The sequence below is a fragment of the Somniosus microcephalus genome, chromosome 1 (assembly GCF_052327205.1).
Source record: "Somniosus microcephalus isolate GS21.2 chromosome 1, FLI_Smic_1.0, whole genome shotgun sequence".
NCBI lineage: Eukaryota > Metazoa > Chordata > Chondrichthyes > Squaliformes > Somniosidae > Somniosus > Somniosus microcephalus.
In genome coordinates this window covers 198,195,894-198,223,023 of record NC_140987.1, presented here as the reverse complement: position 1 = coordinate 198,223,023, position 27,130 = coordinate 198,195,894, and the positions used below count along the sequence as shown (strand labels likewise).

General features: G+C 50.0%; 1 pseudogene; it reads right to left on the bottom strand.

Annotated features, from left to right (window-relative positions):
- Positions 1-189: 189 nt before the first annotated feature.
- Positions 190-25,311, bottom strand: LOC147124544 (uncharacterized; annotated as a pseudogene).
- Positions 25,312-27,130: the final 1,819 nt, after the last annotated feature.

Below are 27,130 nucleotides of genomic sequence, written 5' to 3'. Positions count from 1 at the left end.
CAGTTACATACTGCTCAAGAAACCCATCCCTAATACACTCAATGAACTCATCCTCAAGGCAGCCCTGCCCAATTTGATTTGTCCAATTAATATGATAGTTAAAATCCCCCATAATTATAGATGTTCCCTTATTACGAAGACAACAGGAATTATGGTGAACAGGATTGGAACACTGACAAGCTTTTCAGACTCAACCGTACGGTGTTTAATAAGGTTAACACACACACCCGCCTCCAGCACGTGAAATGCCTGGTGGCGTAAAACAAACAGTACAACAATACAACTTGGCCCTTCGAACAGGCCCAGTCTTGTATTAAGACGCCTAAAATCACACTGTGTTGCTATACAGAGTATAACATGGACTTGTCCCACAAACCCCAGAACATACACTATATAATACACACAGAACCTCCCCACTAAGCCCCTCTGGATTGGTTGGGACACACAACACCCCCTCACACAGTACCGGTGGTCTTAAGGATGCGTGGGCTTGGACAATGCTCACCCCGATTGTCCGTTTTCTTGCTGCTTCCCTGTGTAGAGCATGCCTCCTGGTTCCGTATCGCTGATGCATTATCCAAGTCCCAGTTTCGAGGTTCGTTCCTACAGTCTTGTCGCTCGTGGTGGTTTCTTCTCTCCATCTCGGACGGAGTGCTCGGTTCTTGGTTCAGAGATGAGGGCACGTGAAGGCAAGAGCAAGCGAGAGAGAGCGAGAATGGCCAAAGCTGCCTTCTCTTATACCCTAAAAGTTCATTAAGGTCTGTTTATTGCAGTGATGTCTTTTTAATCACCCTTCTTTGTCTGGTTTCCCGCCTTTCGGGGCTATCCCATCTAGGTGCTAGTGTTAATGGCAGATGATGGGCTGCACTTCTTACCTGATCCCGGGTTAAGTGGTTTCCCATTAGTTTCCAATGGCCCTCCATCTTCTGCCCGTTACCGTATGAGTCACTTACTCAGCCCATTGTTTCCCAGAGAACTCTGCTCAGATATTCTCTCATAATCAGTTTGTAGGCCTGGCTGGCATCTCCTGTCCACCATGAACACCTGGGCCCCTCCCATCTTCCCCAAACAGGCTACTGGTCAATCAGCAGTAATAATCATACAAAATGTCCGATACAAAAAAAAATCCTTGGGGCCTGCGCTGATGCTTACAGACCCCCCTTTGATAGTTCAATGTCCCCACTGGAATATCAAGCATCCTTGTCTTCTTCCACTGTGTAGAAGCATTGTGAGCCCCAACCAAGCCATTCATTACCTTTAAAATCCCCAGGTTCTGTTCTTTAATCACAAAAACATACTTATACAACTTTTTACAGAGAACAAAACTCCTGGTTACCCTTTAATCAGGGCCTGCCAATGACTTCGGAGTGCCTTGCTTCACTTTTTACAGGAGAAACATAACAAATACAATACCACCAAACTCTTCTGTATAATTACAAGATCCACGGAGGGATCTCGACATTTAACCCAATGTCCCACCAGGGCGGGGAAATCATCCCTTTAATTTCCTCCCGTGTCCCGGTTTCGCTGTTCGAGCACGTAAAAATGTTTTTGTGACAGCTCAACAGCTTTTATTAATTTTGTGAGGTGTTCGGGCAGAGGCTGTATCTTGTACCCGAACTCAGAGCAGCGGTGGCAGGCGGGCGGAACTGCGAGGGATGAGGCGACCTAGGCGGCGCTTTAAAAGCGGCTCCAAGACCAGGTAGGCCACAGAGCAGCGGCGGCAGGCGGGCGGACCTGTAAGGGACGAGGCGACCGAGGCGGTGGTTTAAAAGCGGCTCCGAGACCAGGTAGGCCTCAGAGCAGCGGCGGCAGGCGGGCAGACCTGCGAGGGACAAGGCGACCGAGGCGGTGGTTTAAAAGCGGCTCCGAGACCAGGTAGTCCTCAGAGCAGCGGCGGCAGGCGGGCGGACCTGCGAGGGACGAGGCGACCGAGGCGGCGGTTTAAAAGCGGCTCCGAGACCAGGTAGGCCTCAGAGCAGCGGCGGCAGGCGGGCGGACCTGTGAGGGACGAGGCGGCTGAGCGGCGGCGGTTAAAAGCGGCTCCGAGACCAGGTAGGCTTACTAATTTGCAGTTCCGAGCTCAGAGGGAGGGAGAGAAGTAAAAAGTAATCGAAGTGTGACGTCACCAGAAAGCAGGTAGGTGATTGGTTGGTGAGTATTTCTCTCTTTTTAAACTTTAACTCTGTGGTTTATAGTTACTAAGGTCTCTCTGGTGTAGCGGGGACTGTTGGTAAACCATTTAACTGTAGTGTAATTGGTGGGATTGATTGATTTAATTTAATTTCAATTAATTAAAGGGTAAGTCATGGCAGGACAGACGGGCCATGTGGTATGCTCCTCCTGCGCTATGTGGGAACTCAGGGACACTTCCTGTGTCCCTGACAACTACGTGTGCAGGAAGTGTATCCAGCTGCAGCTACTGACAGACCGCATTGCGGCACTGGAGCTGCGATTGGAAGCATACTGCAGCATTCACGATGCTGAGGACGTCGTGAATAGCACATTTAGGGAGTTGGACACACCGCAGGTAGAGGTTGGACATGCAGAAAGGGAAGGGGTGACCAACAGGCAGAGTACTAGGCGCAGGCAGGTAGTGCAGGGGTCCCCTGTGGACATCCCCCTCTCAAACAGATACACCACTTTGAGTACTGTTGGGGGGGATGGCTTATCAGAGGAAGGCAGCAGCAGCCAACTTCTTGGCACCAGGGGTGGCTCTGCTGCACAGAACGGGAGGAAAAAGAGGGGTAGAGCTATAGTAATAGGGGATTCTATTGTAAGGGGAACAGATAGGCGTTCCTGCAGCCGCAAACGAGACTCCAGGATGGTGTGTTGCCTCCCTGGTGCAAGGGTCAAGGATGTCTCAGAGCGGCTGCAGAACATTTTGGAAGGGGAGGGTGAACAGCCAGTTGTGGTGCATATAGGTACCAACAATATAGGTAAAAACCAGGATGAGGTCCTAAAAGCTCAATATAGGAAGTTAGGAGGTAAATTAAAAAATAGGACCTCAAAGGTAGTAATCTCAGGATTGCTACCAGTGCCATGTGCTAGTCAGAGTAGAAATAGAAGGATATTTCAGATGAATATGTGGCTAGAGGAATGGTGCCAGGGGGAGGGATTCAAGTTCCTGGGACATTGGAACCGGTTCTGGGGGAGGTGGGACCAGTTCAAACCGGACGGTTTGCACCTGGGCAGGGCCGGAACCGATGTCCTAGGGGGAGTGTTTGCTAGTGCTCTGGGGGAGGGTTTAAACTAAGATGGCAGGGGGTTGGGAACCTGAGCAAGGGGACAGAGGAAAGGGAAACAAGGATAAAGGCAAAAGAAAGGAAGGAGAAAAACAAAAGTGGCAGCCACAGAAATCAACGGTTTAAATCAAACATGGCCACAGTAAATAATAATTCTAATAGGTCCAAGAGCGTTAAAAAACTAAGCCTGAAGGCTTTAAGTCTTAATGCGAGGAGCATTCGTAATAAGGTGGATGAATGGCACGGTGGCATAGTGGTTAGCACTGTTGCCTCACAGCGCCAGGGACCCGGGTTCGAATCCGGCCTCGGGTGACTGTCTGTGTGGAGTTTGCACATTCTCCCCGTGTTTGCGTGGGTTTTCTCCGGGTGCTCCGGTTTCCTCCCACAGTCCAAAGATGTGCGGGTTAGGTTGATTGGCTATGATAAATTGACCCTTAGTGTTAGGGGGATTAAATACGTGGGGATAGGGTGGGATATGTGTTGGTGTAGGGGTTATGGGGATCGGGTGGGATATGTGTCGGTGCAGGCTCGATGGGCCGAAATGGCCTCTATCTGCACTGTGGGGTTTCTGTGTGATTCTGTGTGTGAATTGGCTGCGCAAATAGAGGTAAACAAATATGATTTGGTTGAGATTACGGAAATGTGGCTCAAGGATGGCCAAGGCTGGGAACTCAACATCCAGGGGTATTCGATATTCAGGAAAGATAGGCAAAAAGGAAAGGGAGGTGGGGTAGCATTACTGGTTAAAGAAGGGATTAACACAATTGTAAGGAAGGATATTAGCTCTGATGATGTGGAATCTGTATGGGTAGAATTGAGAAATACCAAGGGGCAGAAAACGTTAGTGGGAGTGGTATATAGACCTCCAAACAGTAAGGCGAAGGTTGGGGATGGCATTAAAAGGGAATTTAAAGAAGCGTGCAATAAGGGCACAGCAGTCATCATGGGTGATTTTAATCTACATATAGATTGGGCTAACCAAATTAGTAACAATACTGTGGAGGAGGAATTCCTGGAGTGTTTATGGGATGGTTTCCTGGACCAATATGTCGAGGAACCAACCAGAGATCAGGCCATCTTAGACTGGGTATTATGTAACGAGAAAGGATTACTTAGCAATCTTGTTGTACGAGGCCCCTTGGGTCGGAGCGATCATAATATGATAGAATTCTTCATTAAGATGGAGAATGAAGTAGTTCACTCAGAGATTAGGGTCCTAAATTTAAATAAAGGAAACTACGATGGTCTGAGGCGCGAGTTGGGTAGGATTGATTGGGGAATGTCACTCAAAGGGTTGACGGTGGATAGGCAATGGCAAACATTCAAAGACCGCATGGATGAACTACAGAATTTGTTCATCCCAGTTTGGCATAAAAATAAAACAAAAAAGGTGACTCAACCGTGGCTAACAAGGGAAATTAGGGATAGCATAAGATCCAAGGAGAGGACATATAAATTGGCCAGAAAAAGCAATAATCCTGAGGATCAACAAAGGAGGAGAAAGGGATTAATTAAGAAGGGGAAAATAGAATATGAGAGTAAGCTTTCAGGGAACATAAAAACTGACTGTAAAAGCTTTTATAGATATGTGAAGACAAAAAGATTGGTGAAGTCAAGCGTAGGTCCCTTCCAGTCAGAATCAGGGGAATTTATAATGGAGAACAAAGAAATGGCAGACCAATTAAATACATATTTTGGTTCTGTCTTCACAAAGGAGGACACAAATAACCTCCCAGAGATGCCAAGGAACATAGGGTCTGATGAAAGGGAGGAACTGAAAGAAATCAGTATTTGTAGGGAAATGGTGTTAGGGAAATTGATGGGATTGAAGGCCGATAAATGCCCAGGGCCTGATAATCTACATCCTAGGGGACTTAAGGAAGTGGCCCTAGAAATAGTAGATGCATTGCTGATCATCTTCCAACATTCGATGGAATCTGGAACAGTACCCATGGATTGGAGGGTAGCTAATGTTACCACACTATTTTAAAAAGGTGGTAGAGAGAAAATGGAGAATTACAGACCGGTAATTCTGACATCGGTAGTGGGGAAAATGCTAGAGTCCAATATAAAAGATGTAATAGCAGAGCACTTGGAAAACAGTGACAGGATTGGACAAAGTCAACATGGATTCACAAAAGGTAAATCGTGCTTGACTAATCTACTGGAATTTTTTGAGGATGTAACTAGTAAAATAGATAAGGGAGAACCAGTGGATGTGGTGTATCTGGACTTTCAGAAGGCCTTCGATAAGGTCCCGCATAAGAGATTAGTGTGTAAAGTTAAGGCACTTGGGATTGGGAGCAAGGTATTGACTTGGATAGAGAACTGGTTGGCAGACAGAAAGCAAAGAGTTGGAATAAACGGGTCTTTTTCTGAGTGGCAGGCAGTGACTAGTGGGGTACCACAGGGATCGGTCCTTGGACCCCAGCTATTCACAATATATATTAATGATCTAGACAAGGGAACTAGATGTAATATCTCCAAATTTGCAGATGACACAAAGCTGGGTGGGCGTGTGTGCTGTGAGGAGGATATCGAGAAACTCCAGTGTGATTTGGGCATGTTGGGTGATTGGGCAGCAACATGGCAGATGCAATATAACGTGATAAATGTGAGGTTGTCCACTTTGATGGCAAAAACAGGAAGGCAGATTATTATCTAAATGGCAATAGATTGGGAGAAGGGGAAGTTCAACAAGACCTGGGTGTCCTTGTGCACCAGTCGCTGAAGATAAGCATGCAGGTGCAGCAGGCGGTTAAGAAGGCAAATGGTATGTTGGCCTTCGTAGCGAGAGGGTTTGAGTACAGGAACAAGGATGTCTTGCTGCAGTTATACAGGGCCTTGGTGAGACCGCATCTTGAGTATTGTGTGCAGTTTTGGTCGCCTTATCTGAGGAAGGATGTTCTTGCCATGGAAGGAGTTCAGTGAAGATTCACCAGGCTGATACCTGGGATGGCAGGAATGACGTATGAGGAGAGATTGGGTCGATTGGGCTTGTACTCGCTGGAGTTTAGAAGAATGAGAGGTGATCTCATTGAAACTTATAAAATTCTGACAGGACTGGACAGACTAGATGCAGGAAGGATGTTCCCGTTGGTCGGGGAGTCCAGAACCAGGGGACACAGTCTAAGGATAAAGGGTAGGCCATTTAGGACAGAAATGAGGAGGAATTTCTTCACCCAGAGAGTGGTGAACCTGTGGAACTCTCTACCACAGAAGGCGGTGGAGGCCAGTTCATTAAATATATTCAAGAAGGAGTTGGATATATTTCTTAAGGCTAAAGGGATCAAGGGGTATGGGGAGAAAGCAGGGACCGGGTACTGAATTTGGATGATCAGCCATGATCGAATTGAATGACGGAGCAGGCTCGAGGGGCCGAATGGCCTACTCCTGCTCCTATCTTCTATGTTTCTATGTGTAACGTACTGCTGCAGATTCTGTACCGTGTTGTTAACCATGAGGTGTACTGTGGATGGCACTGAAATGGGACGGATGCACTGTTGCGCCACCTGAACTTCTGTGTGGGGTTTGAAGCAGAAAGTCGAATCGGTGACCGGGCACCAAGTGTCGTTGTGTACCCGATACTGGTCCACGCTTGTCGTGACGCAGTACGTCCCGCCGCCTGCGTATGCTACCTGAGGTGGAACATGGCTTTGGGCCATCACCTCCATGGTGCAATTAATGGGCTCTGCACTTTCCAATTCAAACCCACACACTGGTCGATCGAACGCATTCAGGTGCTGGGGACACAATATCATGTGTGCACCCCTCCTCTGGCACCCCTTGACGTCAGTGCTGGTCATGGCGTGCTCCCACTTTATAACAAATGGTGGGGTCCCATGATACCGCACATGCACCCCGTCCGTCAAGACGCCAATATATCGACCCGGTATACCGGCACTGGCTGCGATGACCCGCCCATTACTGGCATCCGCAGTACAATCCCCATAACCGTGTGGATGGACCGTCCACAATCAACTGGGACTGGGTAGGCTTCGGAAGCTAATCGGAGCTGGCACGGGCTGATCGAATTATGATACGGGCTGAGCGCTGTGAAGTGCAGGTTGCTAATCCATGACGGGATGCAACCTTGTTGTAAGTCATAGAGTCACAGGGCAGGATTTTCATTGGGCCGTCGATGCGGGATTGGAGGCGTGTGGGGGGTTAAAATTGCAAAAACTGGCGGGCAGGCCCAATCCCGCCTCCAAGCAATTTTCATTAATTCGTGTCTAATGGTCCCGTCTCTGTCCCGCCTCCAAGAGGCGGGATAGACAGTTAAGGCCCTTAACAAGCACTAAATTGCCTCTATAATGCCATTTTGAAAGGCCTTTGTGATTTTAACCCTTTTCCCACGTGAAACACTCCTGTTCTGAAACACGACAGTGAAACCTGGCGGGAGCACAATTGGATTGCTGACTATCAGCTGCAGCTCAACCATTAAAGAGGAGATTTGATCAGCCATCATTTGCAGCTGGCAGGACATTGTAGTCTCAGGTCTGGGGGAACTTTTAGAAGGCATAACCACAGCTGTGGAAGTTTGGAGCCTGACACCCATCTCCAGTGTGACCTCCTGGGAAACCCCTCTCGCCACCTTCACTGAGCGCTTCCTCAACTGAGGCATATAGCAGAAGCATGGTAGCCATTTATTTCCTTCCCTTCTAGACATTAGATGAGGACAAAGACCAGCCGCGGCACCAGCAGAACCAGGAACAACAGCAGCACCAACAGCAGCAGCACCAACAGCAGCAGCAACAACAGGAGCGCCAACCTGCTGCTCACCCACCTGAAGCTGCACAGGCCAGAAGGGGCAGGCGCATGGAAGCCTGTCGGCACAGGAGATACCCCCCAAACAGGGGCTACAGACACAGGGTCAGCTACCTCAACATGTCTGAGCAGCAGTGCCAAAGGCGGCTCCGACTTTCGCGAGAGTTAGTGGGTAACATCTACGCAATGCTGCAACAAGACCTGCAGGCCAGAAGACCAGGTGGACAACCCTTACCAGTGGCCGTCAAAGTCACCACCGCACTCAACTTTTTTGCCTCAGGCTCATTCCAGGGATCAGTAGCATCTCCCAGGTGGCCGCACACACTTGCATCACACAGGTAACTGATGCCCTCTTTGCCATCGTGCACAATCACATCCATTTCACCAAGGATCAAGCAAGTGTCACAGCGCGTGTGGTTGGATTAGCTAATCTGGCAGGCTTTCCAAGGGTGCAGGGCGTCGTTGACTGCACATATGTGGCCCTTAAGGCACCCTATCGCAATCCAGGTATTTTTGTCAACCGCAAGGGCTTCCACCCCCTTAACATTCAGCTGGTGTGTGACCACAAGAAGGACATTTTGCATGTTTGTGCCAAGTACCCTGGCAATTGCCATGACTCCTTCATACTGCGCCAGTCTAGTGTGCTTCCGCTATTCAGTCCGCCAGACCAACTTAACGGATGGCTACTTGGAGACAAGGGCTATGCCCTAAAGACGTGGCTAATGACGCCGTTGAGGAGCCCATCCAACGAAGCTGAGGAGAGCTACAACTCCAGCCACATGTCCACCAGAGCCATAATCGAGCAAACCATCGGTTTGCTGAAGATGCGCTTCAGATGCCTGGATAGATCAGGTGGGGCCCTGCAGTACTCAGCAACCAGGGTCTCCAGAATCGTTGTGGTTTGCTGTGCACTTCACAACATGGCACAACGTCGTGGCTTGCAGATTCCTGAGGACTAAGTGGCTTGTCACATATCCTCCTCAGATGAGGAGGAGGAGGCAGAGGAGGAGAGCCAAAACGAACATCTTGCAGAGGCCCATCAACCAGCGGCAGCAGTACGCGAGAACATTGCTGCCCGGGATGCAAGGAACGCACTCATCTTGGCCAGATTTGCTTAGCCTAGCCAATCAAGCACTTTTGCCTCGCAGCTTCTTACCTGAGCATCGACAATGGCCAAGGACCAATGGATTCCTAGCAATTTGACCACCATACTGACAATTGCAAATAATCCTAAGCCCTCAATGTGAAAGTCCCATTCGCGAAATGACACATGCCACAACTACAGCAGTAGCCATCAGATTTTTTATTTACATTATTCATCTGATGGCTTTTTCACAGAAAACATCAAATTTCACCCAAGTGACTACCCTTGTGACTATTTGTGCAGTATCTTTCTCTTACGCGTGCTCCTACGTGGTGCTTCCCCTGTGGCTTCAGCAGATGTGGAGGCCCCTTGCTCACTTTCCTGCTGCTCCTGTCTCGACCCCTTTGGTGGGCGTCCTCTGGGGTTGCAAACCTGTGAGGGCTCGGCAAAAGTCTGCTGCTCCTGCGGCTGTGCAGAGGTTGAGACGCCGATCTCAGTTGGGTGTGGACACTGGTGGGGCTCTGACCGAGGGCTCTGAAGTGGCATGGAAGTGTGAGCGCTTGGAAAGGAGCCCCCACTTCCTTGATGTCTGCCACCAACTTCTCCCTCATGGGTCAGATTCCCCTCAGCGCTTGCAAGTGGCTTGAGAGCACCTTGCTGCACATCAGGGGGGCCATGGGGACCCGTATCTGCACTGGCAGTCCTATTCAGAAGGACTTCCATGAAGGTCTGGTTTCTCTGTTCAATAGATGACCATCGCTCCTCCAGAGATGTCATTCTATTCTGAACACTCACCATGTTTTCTGCACTCTGGCGACTTATCACCTCCATGGAGGTTGCCATCCTTTCCATGGTAATGCGTTCATGCACCAATGACTCCACAAAGGCTCTGCTCATGTTCGCTATGGACTCCTCCATTCGCTCCACACTCACAGCGACCCTGGAGACAAAACCTGTCAGAGACTCCTGCATCTGTTCCTGAAGTTCCAGCACAGCTGATCTTATGGATGGACCCAGAGGCAGAGGGTCGACATGCAGCTGAGCCAAGCTGGCAGAGTCCTGCGCCCTCCGACTAGGACTCTCCACTGCTGTCCCTGTCTCCACAATCTGCTGATGCTCACTTGTGAGCTGTGATACACCAGGTGACAACACCACTCTATGTCCCGAAGGTCCCATCGAGGTGTGAGTGTCTGCGCTGGTGCTGGCTGCGCTGAATTCAGCTGACGCTGTGCCCTCAGAGGTTGCAGCTTCCTCTGAGGAGTCTTGAGGCTCATGCTCTTCCTCCTGGCTAGTGGGGACGGGTGCTTGCGATGGTCCTGTGGGGGAGTAAAGGAAAGAGTCAGAGATGTGATGCCAAGGTTACATGCACATTGCAGATGATCATTAGTCCATCTGTTAGAGCTCCAGAATCATTATCAGCGACTCGTGCAATGTCAATGAGAGAGATGGAAAACTATTCTGTCACCAGCTTGCTGTGATGCACCCCTCTGTCCGTCCCCCACTTGCACATCTTCCTCCACTCCTACGATCTCCAGGACCGCCTCATCCCAGGGGGTGAGGTGGGCTACCGAGGGTGGCCCTCTTCCTGTCCTCGCTCTTTCTCGCTTATTGTGAGCTCTCTTTTCCTGCAACGAGGGAGACAAGTGGAGGTTGAGTGAGAATGAAGGAGTGAGTGTAGAGATTCCATAGCATAAATACTTAGAAGGAGAAAAAGATGGAGTGAGGTGGCAAAACCAATATTATGTCCATGAATGATTGAGACACGGACAGCAGGAGTTGAACAAAACAAGTCTTTACTGAATGAAGTCAATCGGGAAACTGAAACTACAGAGGCTCACTAGCGCCTTTTATACAGGGGTGGTCACTGCCGGTACTGCAGTCTGAGACCAGTTATTCTCTTAAAGGTACATACACAACAATTCCTCCCCTTTTAGATAAGCAGTACATAACATTCATTTAACAACTAAATGGTAACTAATTACAATCACAATTACGGTTGCTAGATACATTGGTTAAGTTTAAGCAATTATAAGTTCAGTCTTTGAGGAGGCTTCCTGATTCTGTCTGGATAACGCCTCTTTGGGGTATCAGGTTCTTCTGGCAAGGTTGAGTCGGGATTAATGTCGTTGTTTGGTTCATCTGCTTCCAATATCACCGATTCTGCGGTAGCTGCAATTGGTACGTCGATTTCATTGTCAGGTGTATCAGATCGTGGTGTGGAGTTGACGTTTTCCAGTGACTCTAGAATCTGGTCAGCATGGCGTCTTACAATGCTCTCTCCAACGTCCACGGTATACATGAGAGGTCCTTGCCGTGTACAAATCGTTCCTGGCTGCCATTTCTCAGTGCGGTAGTCCCGGGCCAAAACTGGTTGACCTATTTTAAAACTCCTGGTCGGCCTTTCATTCATATTCTGAAACTGCCTGTTCTCCACATCTCTTCGGACGTTTGGCTTAACCAAATCCAAGCGGCATCGTAGTCTTCGATTGAAGAACATCATGGCTGGAGTTTGGTTGGTAACCACATGTGTCGCATTCCAGTAGGCAAACAAGAAGTTGTCCACCTTGTGTTGTAGGGGTATATCTTCATTACACATTGCCTTGATAGCCTTCTTGAATGTTTGAACAAACCTCTCGGCCAATCCATTAGTAGCTGGATAATATGGGGCAGATGTGTAATGCTTAACACCATTGTTCTTTAAGAACCTCCGGAACTCTTCAGACACAAACTGTGGTCCATTGTCAGAGCAAATCTGTTCAGGCAGCCCATTCCTGGCGAATATGGTTCGTAAAACTGTGATAGTTTTTTCCGTGGTGGTTGAGGACATTTTTATTACCTCTGGCCACTTTGAATGTGCATCCACCGCAATTAAAAACATCGAGTCCATGAAGGGACCAGCAAAATCAATGTGCACCCTTTGCCATGGAGATGAGGGCCACTCCCATGGATGCAGAGGAGCATGTGGTGGGGCGTTTTGGACCTTCTGGCATCCTGCACAGCTCTTGGTCATCTCTTCGATTTCTCTATCGATTCCCGGCCAACACACAAACGCTCTGGCTAAGTTCTTCATTTTTACCCCACCCAGATGACCCTCATGAAGCTCATTGAGCACTCTATCCGTCAACTTAGGTGGAATTACTACTCTGGATCCACACATCAAGGTTCCTCTGCACACTGACAGCTGTTCTCTTCTCAGCGAGAATGCTGGCAGCAGTGGTTCGCCATGTGCTGGCCATCCCTTCACCGTTAAATCATAGACCCGTGATAGTGTCGGGTCATTCTGTGTTTCCTTTTCTATGTTTGCATTCGTCACAGGGAGACATTCGACTATGGTCGAGTGGAATAACTCCATTGGATCCACTGCAAGGTCTTCTTCTTCCACCGTCGGCAACGGTAGGCATGACAATCCATCAGCATTCCCATGCTGTTTAGTTCCTTTGTACTCAATGCCATATTGGTGTGCCCCTAGGAAAAGGGACCACCGCTGCAGCCGTTGCGCTGTCATTATCGGTACGCTCTTCTGAGGGTTGAAAATGGAGACAAGAGGTTGATGATCGGTTAGTAGAGTAAATTTTTGACCGTGCAGGTAGTGATTGAACTTCTTCACCCCCCACACTAGGCTGAGGTCCTCTCTGTCAATCTGGGCGTAGTTACGCTCGGCAGAAGTTAACGAGCGTGACGCAAAATCTATCGGCCTCTCTAAACCATCAAGGAATTTACGTGACAGTACCGCCCCAATGCCGTAGGGAGACGCATCACACGCCAGTCTGATCGGCAGTGCTGTGTTGTAGTGAGCCAATACTTCTCTTGAAGTGATTAAGTCCTTACTCTTCTGAAAGGCCTGCTTACAGTCATTGCTCCATTTCCATGCTACTCCCGTTCGTAGCAGGGCGTTCAGTGGCTGCAGAATTGTCGACAAATTCGGCAAAAACTTATGGTAGTAATTCACCAATCCGAGGAATGACCTCAGTTGCGAAACATTTTCAGGCGCTGGGGCCTTAACAACCGCTTCAATTTTGTCAGGGGACTTATGTAACTCCTCTTCATCAATCACGTGGCCACAATACAATATCTGTTTCTTAAAAAACTCGCACTTGGAGCGGTTGGCTCGTAGCCCATGTTCCCGTAGTCTAGTGAGCACCTGTTCTAGGTTGTTAAGGTGCTCACTATCATCTTCACCTGTCACAAGGATGTCGTCCAAGTAACACTGAGTCCCCGGAATCCCTTGCAGGACTTGTTCCATCGCTCTTTGCCATATCGCCGGAGCCGATGCTACTCTGAATACCAATCGATGATACTGGTAAAGACCTTTGTGAGTGTTTATCGTGAGATACTTCCTAGAGGATTCCTCAACCTCCATCTGCAAATATGCTTGTGCTAGGTCAATTTTTGTAAAACGCTTCCCTCCAGACAGTGAGGCGAAGATGTTTTCTATCCTTGGAAGAGGATATTGTACTGTGTGAAGGACTGGGTTCACCGTCACCTTGAAATCCCCACAGATGCGAACCTTCCTTGGCTCCTCAGACTTATTGCTTAACGTTTTCTTCATGACAGGAATGATGGGTGTCACCCACTCGCTCCAGTCGACCTTAGACAACACGCCTGCCTTCTCCAGATTCTCCAGCTCTGCCTCGACGGCTGGGCGAATTGCATATGGTACCAATCTTGCTTTGAAAAACTTGGGAATTGCATTCTCTTCTATTTTTATCGAGGCGGTTACGCCTTTAAGAGTGCCCAGTTCTTGTTGAAATACTTCTTTGGCGTTAGCTAAGATTGTTGACAATCGTCCAGGAGTGACGTCTTCATCTTTTTTACCGTCCACCGTCATTGCATGAATGGAGTGCCAATCTAAGCTTATCTTCCTGATCCATTCACGTCCCAATAACGGTGGTCCACCATTTTGCAGTATGTAGAGATACAATTTCCGTATTTTCTTGCCGTTGTATTCGACAGGCACCCTTATTTTTCCTCTGGGGTATACTTTTTGCCCCGTATACGTCGTCAAGACGATGGATGTCTCTCTCAAGGGTATGTGTGAGAATAGCCGCTTGTAGTCTCATCGATTCATGACGGTTAGCGCTGATCCTGTATCCAATTCCATTTTAACTTGGGAGCCTGCTATCATGAGGGTGACCCAAATGGTTCGGTGATCCTCTTTTGTGATGACATTGTGAAGTTTGAGATAGCTTAGTCTCCTGTTCCCGGATTCACTATCGCTCATCTGGTCTTTGGAACTACTGTCCGTCATCTTTTGTACTTTCTTGTATGGTTCCTGACTATACTTTTTGTTGTCGCTGGTCTTCTTCCCAGACCTGCAAACTCGTGCAATGTGTCCCATCTTTCCGCATTGCCTGCATATTTTGTCCTTGGACCAGCAGTCCTTCTGGTCATGGTTAGTTCTGCCGCAGCGATAACATTTTGCAAATCCCCATGTCATTTCGTGGGTGCCGTATTCCTGTGGCTTTTGTTGAATTTCCACAGCTCCCCTGGCTGCTGCTTCGTACGATATTGCCACGCTGAAAGCCTTATCTAGCGTCAGCTCTTTCTCTGACAGTAACTTCTTCTGTGTTCCTTCACTCAGGAGTCCACAGACAAATTTGTCCCGTAGGGTATCTGCCAGTCCTGCTCCGAACTGGCAGTGCTTTGATAGGTTGCATAGTTCCGTAAGGTACTCAGCATTGCTCTCATCTTTATGCTGAGTTCGCCTGTGGAATTTAAATCTTTCTGCTATCAACAGCAGTGCAGGGTTTAGGTGTTCCTGTAGGACAGCAACAATTTCGTTAAAACTCTTCGCCTTTGGTTTGGCTGGAGTAATCAGGTCCCGCAATAGGCCGTACGTTCTAGTGCCCATTAAGTTTAGCAATACCGATGTCTTTTTCTCATCGGCTATTTTGTTTACCTCGCAATATACCTCAACTCTTTCCACATACGTGGTCCAGTCCTCTATTGTATTATCAAAGGCAGTGATACAGCCAGTCTTTGGCATCTTGAAAATCTAAAATGGCGCCTCCCGCACTTTGCCTTCTTCCCCGATTTAACAAAATGGTGCCTCCCGCACTTTGCCTTCTTCCCCGCTGTTGCTAGCGCTGCTTTCCGCAGTTTCCGTTGCAACCTGCAGCTCCTCGCGGTTTCCTGCGCGTTTAATATTTCTTTTTTTAATTATTTTCCCGTCGTGGAACAACCCTGTGGGACTCTTGCCTCCCTCTTCTCGGGTCTATACGCAGCCCGGCTTCGTAGCACCGGCCGCGCCCTGTGTGCTCCACCCTCTCTCTCTCCTCTTCCCGACAACGCTGCTCGGTCCCGTTGCAAGCCACCCGCTCGAGTTCACGACTGCCGCAGCCCAGGAAGGATCAGTGTACTACCTGCCACCAGCCCGATTAGCTGAAGCACCGTCGACAGGAACCAGGCCCCGCTTTCGACAGCTTCTCCAGCAATCTTCAACTCCGCTAACACAGGGGCGGATGCCCACGGTCGACGCCCATTTCTACTGCTTCTTTCTTCCTTCTGGCCTCGACCTCTGCTCACTTCGCTGCAGGAATGGATCCCAGGAGGTGGTGCAGACTGTAGGTAAGTTCGTAGCTGCTCGTCGCCAGTATTATGTCTGTGAATGATTGAGACACGGACAGCAGGAGTTGAACAAAACAAGTCTTTACTGAATGAAGTCAATCGGGAAACTGAAACTACAGAGGCTCACTAGCGCCTTTTATACAGGGGTGGTCACTGCCGGTACTGCAGTCTGAGACCAGTTATTCTCTTAAAGGTACATACACAACAACCAAGGGCCCTCCCTGTGTGTTGTCAGTTGTTTTCATAGCATCACCGTGATAGGGAGTATGAGGGCTGCATAGTCGAATAGTTAGGTGAATGTGACCATAGAGAGCGAGGGAATGGGTAAGAGTGCATGGATGTCAGTGTCAAGTGGGATGTGGAGGAAGAGATTGGTAAAGCTGAGTGCTGGTGAGGAAAGGCAATGGGGATCAGATTGAGGGTGATGGGAAATTCATACTCACTTTTCCAGTGCACAGAAGGTCATGAAATCTCTTCCTGCACTGAATCCAGGTTCTGTGGGTTACTGATAATGAGTTGACCTCCTCTGCCACCTGGATCCACACAACCTTGGTCTGCTGGGGAGGCTTCTTCCTTCCTGAGGAAGGGAAGAGCACCTCTTTATGAGCTCTTGCTCCCTCAACTAAAGCCTGCAAGGCAACGTCATCAAACCTGGGAGCAGACCTAGGTCTCTCGCTGGTCATTCTGCCTCCAGGTCCCTGTAGCATGAAAGGCCAAAAGATTGGCAGTCTGCAGAAGAAGCAAGGCTTGTTGCAGACCTTAAATGCAGCAGCAATGATGACAACATCGGAGGCGACGTTCAGACTGGAAAAACTCATTTGCCATGGGTTCCCACATGTTGGAACTCAATTGGCCAATTACGTTAAAATCACACCAATCTCCCACATCGAATTAGATTCGGGTGGATAACACAAAATGCAGATTACACGACCCCAGCCCGCCCCTGAATTAAAATCCAGCCCGAAGAGTTTTACAGCACAGAAAGAGGCCCTTTGGCCCATCGTGTCCGTGCCGGCCATCAAGCCCTGTCTATTCTAATCCCATTTTCCAGCACTTGGTCCGTAGCCTTGTATGCTATGGCGTTTCAAGTGCTCATCTAAATGCTTCTTGAATGTTGTGAGGGTTCCTGCCTCTACCACCCTTTCAGGCAGTGAGTTCCAGATTCCAACCACCCTCTGGGTGAAAAGGTTTTACCTCAAATCCCCTCTAAACCTCCTGCCCCTTAACTTGAAACTATGCCCCCTGGTTATTGACCCCTCTACTAAGGGGAAAAGTTCCTTTCTATCTACCCTATCTATGCCCCTCATAATTTTGTACACCTCAATCAGGTCCCCCCTCAGCCTTCTCTGCTCTAAGACAACAATCCCAGCCTGTCCAGTCTCTCTTCATAGCTGAAGCGCTCCAGCCTGGGTAACATCCTGGTGAATCTCCTCTGCACCCTCTCCAATGCAATCACATCCTTCCTATAGTGTGGCAACCAGAACTGCATACAGTCATAGAGTCATAGTCATAGAGTTATACAGCACAGGAAGAGGCCCTTCGGCCCATCGTGTCTGCGCCGTCCATCAAGCCCTGTCCAATCTAATCCCATTTTCCAGCATTTGGTCCATAGCCTTGTATGCAATGGCATTTCAAGTGCTCATCCAAATGCTTCTTGAATGTTGTGAGGGTTCCTTCCTCTACCACCCACTGAGGCCTACTTAGCGTTTTGTACAGCTCCATCATAACCTCCCTGCTCTTATATTCTATGCCTTGGTTAATGAAGGCAAGTATCCCATATGCCTTTTTAACCACCTTATCTACCTGTCCTGCTGCCTTCAGGGATCTATGTACATGCACATAAAAACATAGAAGATAGGAGCAGGAGTAGGCCATTCAGCCCCACGAGCCCGCTCTGCCATTTAATGAGATCATGGCTGATCATCCAAATTCAGCACCATGTCCCTGCTTCCTCCCCATATCCCTTGATACATTTAGCCTCAAGAAATATATCCAACTCCTTCTTGAATATACTTAATGAATTGGCCTCAACTGCCCTGTGTGGCAGAGAATTCCACAAGTTCACCACTCTCTGGGTGAAGAAATTCCTCCTCACCTCAGTCCTAAATGGCTTACTCGTTATCCTTAGACTGTGACCCCTGGTTCTGGACTCCACCGCCATCGGGAACATCCTTCCTGCATCTAGTCTGTCTAGTCCTGTTAGAATTTTATAAGTTTCAATGAGATCCCCTCTCATTCTTCTAAACTCTAGCGAATATAAGCCTAATCGACCCAATCTCTCCTCATACGTCATTCCTGCCATCCCAGGTATCAGTCTGGTGAATCTTCGCTGCACTCTCTCCATGGCAAGAACATCCTTCCTCAGATAAGGTGACCAAAACTGCACACAATACTCAAGATGTGGTCTCACCAAGGCCCTGTACAACTGCAGCAAGACATCCTTGCTCCTGTGCTCGAATCCTCTCGCTATGAAGGCCAACATACCATTTGCCTTCTTAACTGCCTGCTGCACCTGCATGCTTACCTTCAGCGACTGGTGCACAAAGACACCCAGGTCTCGTTGCACTTCCCCTTTTCCCAATCTATTGCCATTCAGATAATAATCTGTCTTCCTGTTTTTGCCACCAAAGTGGATACCCTCGTATTTATCCACATTATACTGCATTTGCCATGCATCTGCCCAATCACCCAACTTGTCCAAATCATACTGGAGTTTCTCGGCATCCTCCTCACAGCACACACGCCCACCCAGCTTTGTGTCATCTGAAAACTTAGAGATATTACATCTAGTTCCCTCGTCTAGATCATTTATATATATTGTGAATAGCTGGGGTCCCAGCATCGATCCCTGCGGTACCCCACTAGTCACTGCCTGCCACTCAGAAAAAGATCCGTTTATTCCAACTCTTGGCTTCTTGTCTGCCAGCCAGTTCTCTATCCAAGACAGTACCTTACCCCCAATCCCATGTGCTTTAACTTTGTACGCTAATCTCTTATGCGGGACCTTATCGAAAGCCTTCTGAAAGTCCAAATACACCACATCCACTGGTTCTCCCTTATCTATTCTACCAGTCACATCCTCAAAAAATTCCAGTAGATTAGTCAAGCATGATTTACCTTTTGTAAATTCATGTTGACTTTGTCCGATCCTGTCACTGTTTTCCAAGTGCTTTACTATTACATCTTTTATAATGGACTCTAGCATTTTCCCCACTACCGATGTCAGGCTTACCGGTCTATAATTCCCCGTTTTCTCTCTACCACCCTTTTTAAATAGTGGGGTTACATTAGCTATCCTCCAATCCATGGGAACTGTTCCAGATTCCATCGAATGTTGGAAGATGATCAGCAATGCATCTACTATTTCTAGGGCCACTTCCTTAAGTACCTTAGGATGTAGATTATCAGGCCCTGGGGTTTATCGGCCTTCAATCCCATCAATTTCCCTAACACCATTTCCCTACAAATACTGATTTCTTTCAGTTCCTCCCTCTCATTAGACCCTATGTTCCCCGACATTTCTGGGAGGTTATTTGTGTCCTCCTTTGTGAAGACAGAACCAAAGTATGTATTTAATTGGTCAGCCATTTCTTTGTACCCCATTATAAATTCACCTGATTCTGACTGCAAGGGACCTACGCTTGACTTCACCAATCGTTTTCTCTTCACATATCTATAGAAGCTTTTACAGTCAGTTTTTATGTTCCTCATACTTACTCTCATAATCTATTTTTCCCCTCTTAATTAATCCCTTTGTCTTCCTTTGCTGAATCCTAAACTACTCCCAATCCTCAGGTTTGCTGCTTTATCTGGCCAAATTATGTGTCCTCTCCTTGGATCTTATGCTATCCCTAATTTCCCTAGTTAGCCACGGTTGAGTCACCTTTTTTGTTTTATTTTTATGCCAAACAGGGATGAACAAATGCTATAGTTCATCCATGCAATCTTTAAATGTTTGCCATTGCCTATCCACCGTCATCCCTTTAAGTAACGTTCCCCAATCCATTCTAGCCAACTCGTGCCTCATACCATTGTAGTTTCCTTTATTTAAATTTAGGACCCTAGACTCTGAGTCAACTACTTCACTCTCCATTTTAATGAAGAATTCTATCATATTATGATCGCTCCGACCCAAGGGGCCTCGCACAACAAGATTGCTAATTAATCCTTTCTCATTACATAATACCTAGTCTAAGATGGCCTGATCTCTAGTTGGTTCCTCGACATATTGGTCCAGGAAACCATCCCGTATACACTCTAGGAATTCCTCCTCCACAGTATCTATATATATAAATCGGTCCTTCTGTCTGTCCTTCTGTCTGTCTTTCTGTCCTTCTGTCTGTCCTTCTGTCTGTCTGCAGGTGCGCGTCTGGGCGGCTATGCGCTCAAAAGTTACAGGGCGTACCTACGCGTGCGTTACGTCGAAAGAAAGCTTACCTTTCCAAAACGGTTTTAAGCATATTTACGTTTCGGCCGGGCTAAAATCGCGCCCGCGGTATCCGAAAAACCTTAACGTTCCGCTCATTAGCATCTCATTATCCGCTCATTAGCGACAGAGTGACCTCGAGCTCGACCAATCGTACGCCGGGTTGCTGGCGTGTGCCGCCGGGCCAATCGGTGCGTGTGTGGGCGGGCCTTATCGTTCTGAACCGAGGTGAGTAGCCGCCATCTTGCTTCCATTCTTTTTCCTGCTTTCTGCGTCTTTCTTTTCAAATATACATTTCCAGCAAAATAAAATTGAATTTATTAAATTGTTTTTAAAAAAATCACTCATTTGTAAATATTTTCTCTAACCTGAAGATTCTTTTTCCTACCTTTCCCCGTTTTTTTCTTAGGCCTGAAAGCCTGGGCCTTTCTTGCCCAGCCAGGCCCGAGCTAGGTGCTTGGGCTTCTGCTAAGCTCCTCACCGCCGCCCCCCCGTGTCACATTACCCAGGGCAACGGGGTCAGCCACGAGGGTCAGGGTGCGCGCGCAGCAGGAGCAGGTGAGACGCGGCGTCTCTGTTCCGCGCTCGGCTCGGGCGGGGGGGTCGGGGCTCTCGACAGTGCTCTCGGCCTTGGTGAGTGTTCCGCGCTCGGCTCGGCTCGGGCGGGGGGGCGGGGCTCTCGACAGTGCTCTCGGCCTTGGTGAGTGTTCCGCGCTCGGCTCGGGCAGGGCACTCGACAGTGCTCTCGGCCTTGGTGAGTGTTCCGCGCTCGGCTCGGGCGGGGGGGGGGTGGCGCTCTCGACAGTGCTCTCGGCCTTGGTGAGTGTTCCGCGCTCGGCTCGGGCGGGGCTCGGACAGCGGGGCGGCTGGGGCTTGGAGAGCAGGGCTCTCGAGAGTGCGGGGCGGGGGCTCCGAGAGCGGCCCCTTCCCCCCTGCCCCCCCCCCGCCCCCTTCCCCCCCCGCCGTCCACCCCCGCCCCCCCCTTCCCCCCTTCCCCCCTCCCTTCCCCCCCACCCCTTCCCCCCCTCCCATCCCCCCCGCCCCTTCCCCCCCGCCCTCCCTTCCCACCCGCCCTCCCTTCCCCCCACCCGCCCTCTCTTCCCCCCAGTCGCTCTCTCTCTTCCCCCCAGTCGCTCTCTCTCTTCCCCCCAGTCGCTCTCTCTCTTCCCCCCAGTCGCTCTCTCTCTCTCTTCCAACAACAACATGCCCTCGAAAAAGCCTCGGCACCGCCGGGCACTTCAGCTAGTCTATATATATAAATCGGTCGATCTGTCTGTCTGTCCGTCTGTCTGTCATCGCGTGTGCACCTGTCTGTCATCGCGTGTGCGTCTGTCGGGCTATGCGCTCGAAAGTTACAGGGCGTACCTATGCGCACGTTACCCCCAAAGAAAGCTTACGCTTCCGAGACGGTTTTAAGCGTATTTACGTTTCGGCCGGGCTAAAATCGCGCCCGCGGTATCCGAAAATCCTTAACATTCCGCTCATTAGCATCTCATTATCCGCTCATTAGCGACAGAGTGACCTCGAGCTCGACCAATCGTACGCCGGGTTGCTGGCGTGTGCCGCCGGGCCAGTCGGTGCGTGTGTGGGCGGGCCTTATCGTTCTGAACCGAGGTGAGTCGCCGCCATCTTGATTCCAAACTTTTCCTTTCTTTTTCCCGCTTTCTGCGTCTTTAAAAAAAACGTTGCTTTTAAAACACATTGTTTAAAAAAAAAATGATTTAGAAAGTGATTAACTTATCTAATCTCATTAATTTTCCTACCTTTCCCCATTTTTCCATGTAGGCCTCGAAGCCTCGGCCTCTCCTCCGCACCCACGCCCGAGCTAGGCACCCCCCGGCCCCACTCGAAGGCTGGAGGGGCGGGCCTCAGCCCAGCGCCACTACCTTACTAAAGGGTGCGCGCGCAGCAGGAGCAGCTCAGACGCGGCGTCTCTCTCTCTGGCTCGGCCGGGGAGCGGGGCTTGGTGAGTGTCAACGGTTACCCTGGCAACCGGGCCCGCCGGCTGTCTCGCACAGCCGCAATCTTGAAGCCAGCTCGGGAGGCCGGTGCTCGGAAGATCGCGCCTCCGGAGTTCGGTGCTTGGTTGGTCGGGGGGGGGGCGGCGAGCCTCGGGGGGGGGGGGGAGCCTCGGGGGGGGGGAGCCATGGGGGGTGGGCCAGTCTCGGGGGGGCCAACCAGGGGGCTCGGGAGTTTGGGGGCACGGGGATCAGGGGGCTCGGGGACTCTCCCCCTTCCCCTCCCCTCCCCCCCTCCCTCCTCTCCCCCCTCCTCTCTCCTCCTCCCTCCTCCCCCCTCCTCCCCTCCCTCCCTCCCTCCCCCCACCCATCCCTCCCCCCCCGCTCGCTCCTCCTCCCTCCCCCCTCCCCGCCCTCCCCTCCCCCCCGCCCCCGCCTTCCTTCCCCTCCCCCTTCCCCTCCCCCTCCTTCCCCTCTCCCCTTCCCCTCCCCCCCGGCCCTCCCTTCCCCCCCTCCCCCCCCCGTCCTCCCTTCCCCCCTCCGCCCTCCCTTCTCCCCCCCGCCCTCCCTTCTCCCCCCCGCCCTCCCTTCCCCCCGCCCCCCCTTACCCCCACCCGCCCCCCCTTACCCCCACCTGCCCTCTCTTCCCCCCAGTCTCTCTCTACCCCCCAGTCGCTCTCTCTCTTCCCCCCCAGTCGCGCTCTCTCACTCTCTCTCTCTCTCTCCCCCCCCCCGCAGTCGCTCTCTCTCTCTTCCAACAACAACATGCCCTCGAAAGAGCCTCGGCACCGCCGGGCACTTCAGCCAGTTGTTACTAATTTGGTTAGCCCAATCTATATGTAGATTAAAGTCACCCATGATAACTGCTGTGCCCTTATTGCACGTGTCTCTAATTTCCCGTTTAATGCCATCCCCAACTTCAGCATTACTGTTTGGGGGTCTGTATACAACTCCCACTAACGTTTTCTGCCCCTTGGTATTTCTCAGCTCTGCCCACACAGATTCCACATCATCAGAGCTAATATCTTTCCTTACTATTGTGTTAATCTCCTCTTTAACCAGAAATGCTACCCCACCTCCTTTTCCTTTTTTCCTGTCCTTCCTGAATATTGAATACCCCTGGATGTTGAATTTCCAGTCTTGGTCACCCTGGAGCCGTGTCTCCGTAATCCCAATTATATCATAACCGTTTACATCTATTTGCGCAGCTAATTCATCCAATGCTCCTCGCATTAAGACACTGTCTCCCTGCACAGGTTCCCAACCCCCTGCCATTTTAATTTAAACCCTCCCCAACAGCACAAGCAAACACTCCCCCTTGGACATCGGTTCCGGTCCCGCCCATGTACAAACCGTCCAGTTTGTACTGGTCCCACCTCCCCCAGAACTGGTTCCAATGTCCCAGGAATTTGAATCCCTCCCCCTTGCATCATTCCTCTAGCACGTATTCATCTGAAATATCCTTCTATTTCTACTCTGACTAGCACGTGGCACTGGTAGCAATCCTGAGATTACTACCTTTGAGGTCCTATTTTTTAAATTTACCTCCTAACTCCTTATATTCAGCTTTTAGGACCTCATCCCATTTTCTACCTATATCGTTCGTACCTATATGCACCATGACAACTGGCTGTTCACCCTCCCCCTCCAGAATGCCCTGCAGCCTCTCCGAGACACCCTTGCACCAAGAAGGCAACATACCATCCTGGAGTCTCGTTTGCGGCCGCAGAAACGCCTATCTATTCCCCTTACAATAGAATCCCCTATCACTATAGCCCTCCCGCTCTTTTTCCTCCCGTCCTGTGCAGCAGGACCACCCATGGTGCCAGGAAGTTGGCTGCTGCTGCCTTCCCCCGATAAGCCATCTCCCTCAACAATATCCAAAATGGTATATCTGTTTGAAAGGGGGATGGCCACAGGGGACCCCTGCACTACCTCCCTGCGCCTACTACTTTGCCTGGTGGTCACCCATTCCCTTCCTGCCTGTGCAGCCTTTACCTGCGGTGTGACCAACTCCCTAAACATGCTATCCACGTTGTCCTCAGCATTGCGAATGCTCCAGTATGTATCCATTCGCAACTCCAGCGCCGCAATGCAGTTTGTCAGTAGTTGCAGCTGGATACACTTCCCGCACACATGGTCGTCAGGGACACAAGAAGTGTCCCTGATTTCCCACATAGTGCAGGAGGAGCATGCCATGGGTCCGAGCTGTGCTGCCATGACTTACCGTTTAATTAATTCAAATTAAATTAAATCAAATCAATACCACTAATTACACTACAATTAAATGATATACTCAAGGGTCCTTGTTTTCTACCACTCCCCACTACACAACCGAGACCCTAGAAACTATAAATCACAAAAATTAAGTTTGGAAAAAAGTGAGAAAGAGAGAAATACTCACCAACCAATCACTTACCTGCTTTCTGGTGACGTCACACTTCGATTACTTTTTACTTCTCGCTGCTGCCGCCAATGTGTCTGGGCCGCTCTCGCTCTCCGCTCTTTAACTCCTCGGTCTCCGCGCTCAGATTCCACCCAGGGCCACTCTCGCTGCTGCCGCCGGTGTGTCTGGGCCGCTCTCGCTCCCCGCTCTCGCTCCCCGCTCTTTAACTCCTCGGTCTCCACGCTCAGAGGTATCTCTGATCCTCTGTCCTTCCTAGGGTCCTACCATTCATTGTGTATTCCCTTGCCTTGTTAGTCCTTCCAAAATGCATCACCTCACACTTTTCAGGGTTAAATTCCATTTGCCACTGTTCTGCCCATCTGACCAACCCATCTATATCATCCTGTAGCCTAAGGCTTCCCTCCTCGCTATTTACCACGCCACCAATTTTCGTCTCATCTACGAACTTACTGATCATACCTCCTACATTCATATCTAAATCATTAATGTACACTACAAACAGCAAAGGACACCACTGGACACAGGCTTCCAGTCACAAAAACAACCTTCGACCATCACCCTCTGCCTTCTGCCACTAAGCTAATTTTGGATCCAAGATGTCAAATTGCCCTGGATCCCATGGGCTCTTACCTTCTTGACCAGTCTCCCATGCGGGACTTTGTCAAAAGCCTTACTGAAGTCCATGTAGAAGTCCTCCAGATTATTGAGCCCTCGTTTAGCATCCATGCACCGTACAACACACACGCATCACTTCTGGCTGCCTGTGCCAAGGCATTCCTGTCCTCCCATATCAAATTGTTGATGGTCTTGGCGTGTGTCTCCAGCTCAGTAATGACCTCTTTTAAATGAATGGTCATCGCCTGGTCTTCTTTTAGCTCCGAACCTTCCACCTCGTTCCCTTCCCCAGTATCTTTCGCAGCTGGTCCTTTAAACTATTAATCTGCATCTGCAGCTGGATATCATCCATACTATTGACGAGGGACGTGCCCGTGCTAAAAGCCGTGGCCATGTCATTAACCATCCCTCGCCTTTGTCTACCCAGATTGCCTCTATCGTACGCATCCATGCCATACAGCTTCTCCCGACTCACATCCCCGTAGCTGAGCTCAAAAAATTGGAGGAACATTTCTTTAATAAGGGCTTCGTAAAACTGCTCAGTCTCCTTTGGACACCACTCGGGCAGCTGCACCCGGGTTAAATTTAAGATGACCGACGCAGCCGCATAATGTACATCCTGGAATAAAACCTTCCCGGTTGGGACTAGAACTAAACCATTCCCTGAGCCTGGTGTGGTGGCGGGACACCTAACGTCTGTCTCCTGTACCGTATCATGCACTACCAGTTCCGTGGAATTTATTGTGTTGGAAAGGTCTGGGACTACGCAAGCATCCAAACTCCGATCCCATCCCATACCGGCCCCGGAATCCTGCCATTGCCGTATGAAAGCAATCGACACACCCACTGGGCAGATCTGTTCTGACCCCCACATGCACACATAAATCCCCTGTTCCTCCTTCCACCACTTGTTCCAGCACACTTCCACTCCCCCTTCGTCCCCGTGATCTGTCGGTACGTGTCGTTCCCAGTCTTTCCCAGTTCGCTGACCTGTTCCCCTTGTCCTGACTCAACTTCCTACGCCACCATCACCGTCTCAGGGGAATGTATCCCTTGCATCTTAAGCACATGTGCTTGCTCTCGGTCACCCTAACCCGTGTGGCTGTGATCTTCAGTTGGGGACATGGTAGGGAAGCCTCCCCGTACGTGAACCCGGTGCGGCTGGAGTATTTCTTCGAATTGGACCCCAGCCACCCTGGCCATCTTCCCTCATGGAAGTAGGCTGCCATCCTATCTGTGTCCCCCCTCCTACCCCCCTTAGTCACAGTGGGTCCCCCCCTCCCCCCCCAGTACAGCCATAGAGGAGGGACGACTCGGTGTCCCCTCTCCTGCTGTGCCCCGTTCCAGCCAACATCAAGATCACGCTCAGTCTCAGGGCTGTCTCCATTCCGTCCTCGGCTTCCTATGAAACAAAAAGCAACAATCCCTTACTGTGAGAGGGTTTACCTCCACAGGTCTGGCTTCATTATATACAAGAACTATGTACATTAAGACCATGTACATCACTACCCGTGTTGCCGGGTGCCCCTGCTAAGGCTCTTCTCGCCGGGGCCTTTTGTGGCTCACGGTCGGCGTGTAAGGAGGCGTCCAGTGTCCTCGGCTGTGGGACCCTACTGCTCCTCCTTACTGTCCCGACCACCGGGTCATCGTCATCCCAAATCATAGGAGGAAGACCCGTGTCCACCATGCTCATTATTGGGCCTTGGTGTCATTTTACTTTTGTTGTTCTCTCCCCTGGGTTAAACCGCTTGCACTGGTTAATATGGAACCACTTTGTGCGTTTTGGGAGTTTAACCGTGTACACCATGGGGCTTGCCTTGTCCACTATGCTATACGGCCCCATGTATAGTGGCTCAAATGCCCCTACCCGGGCATAGTACCGTACCATTACCTGGTCTCCCACCTTCCACTCGTGGGTTTTCTGGGGCTCGAGCAGCAATCGATTTTTTCGGTGCTGGTTCCCCATGTTACTGGCTGCCTGCCAGTGAATCTGTTTTAATTTATCATACAGATTCTGTACAAACTTGTCCCGGTTCACTTCCCGGACTTGGGCTTCCGTTA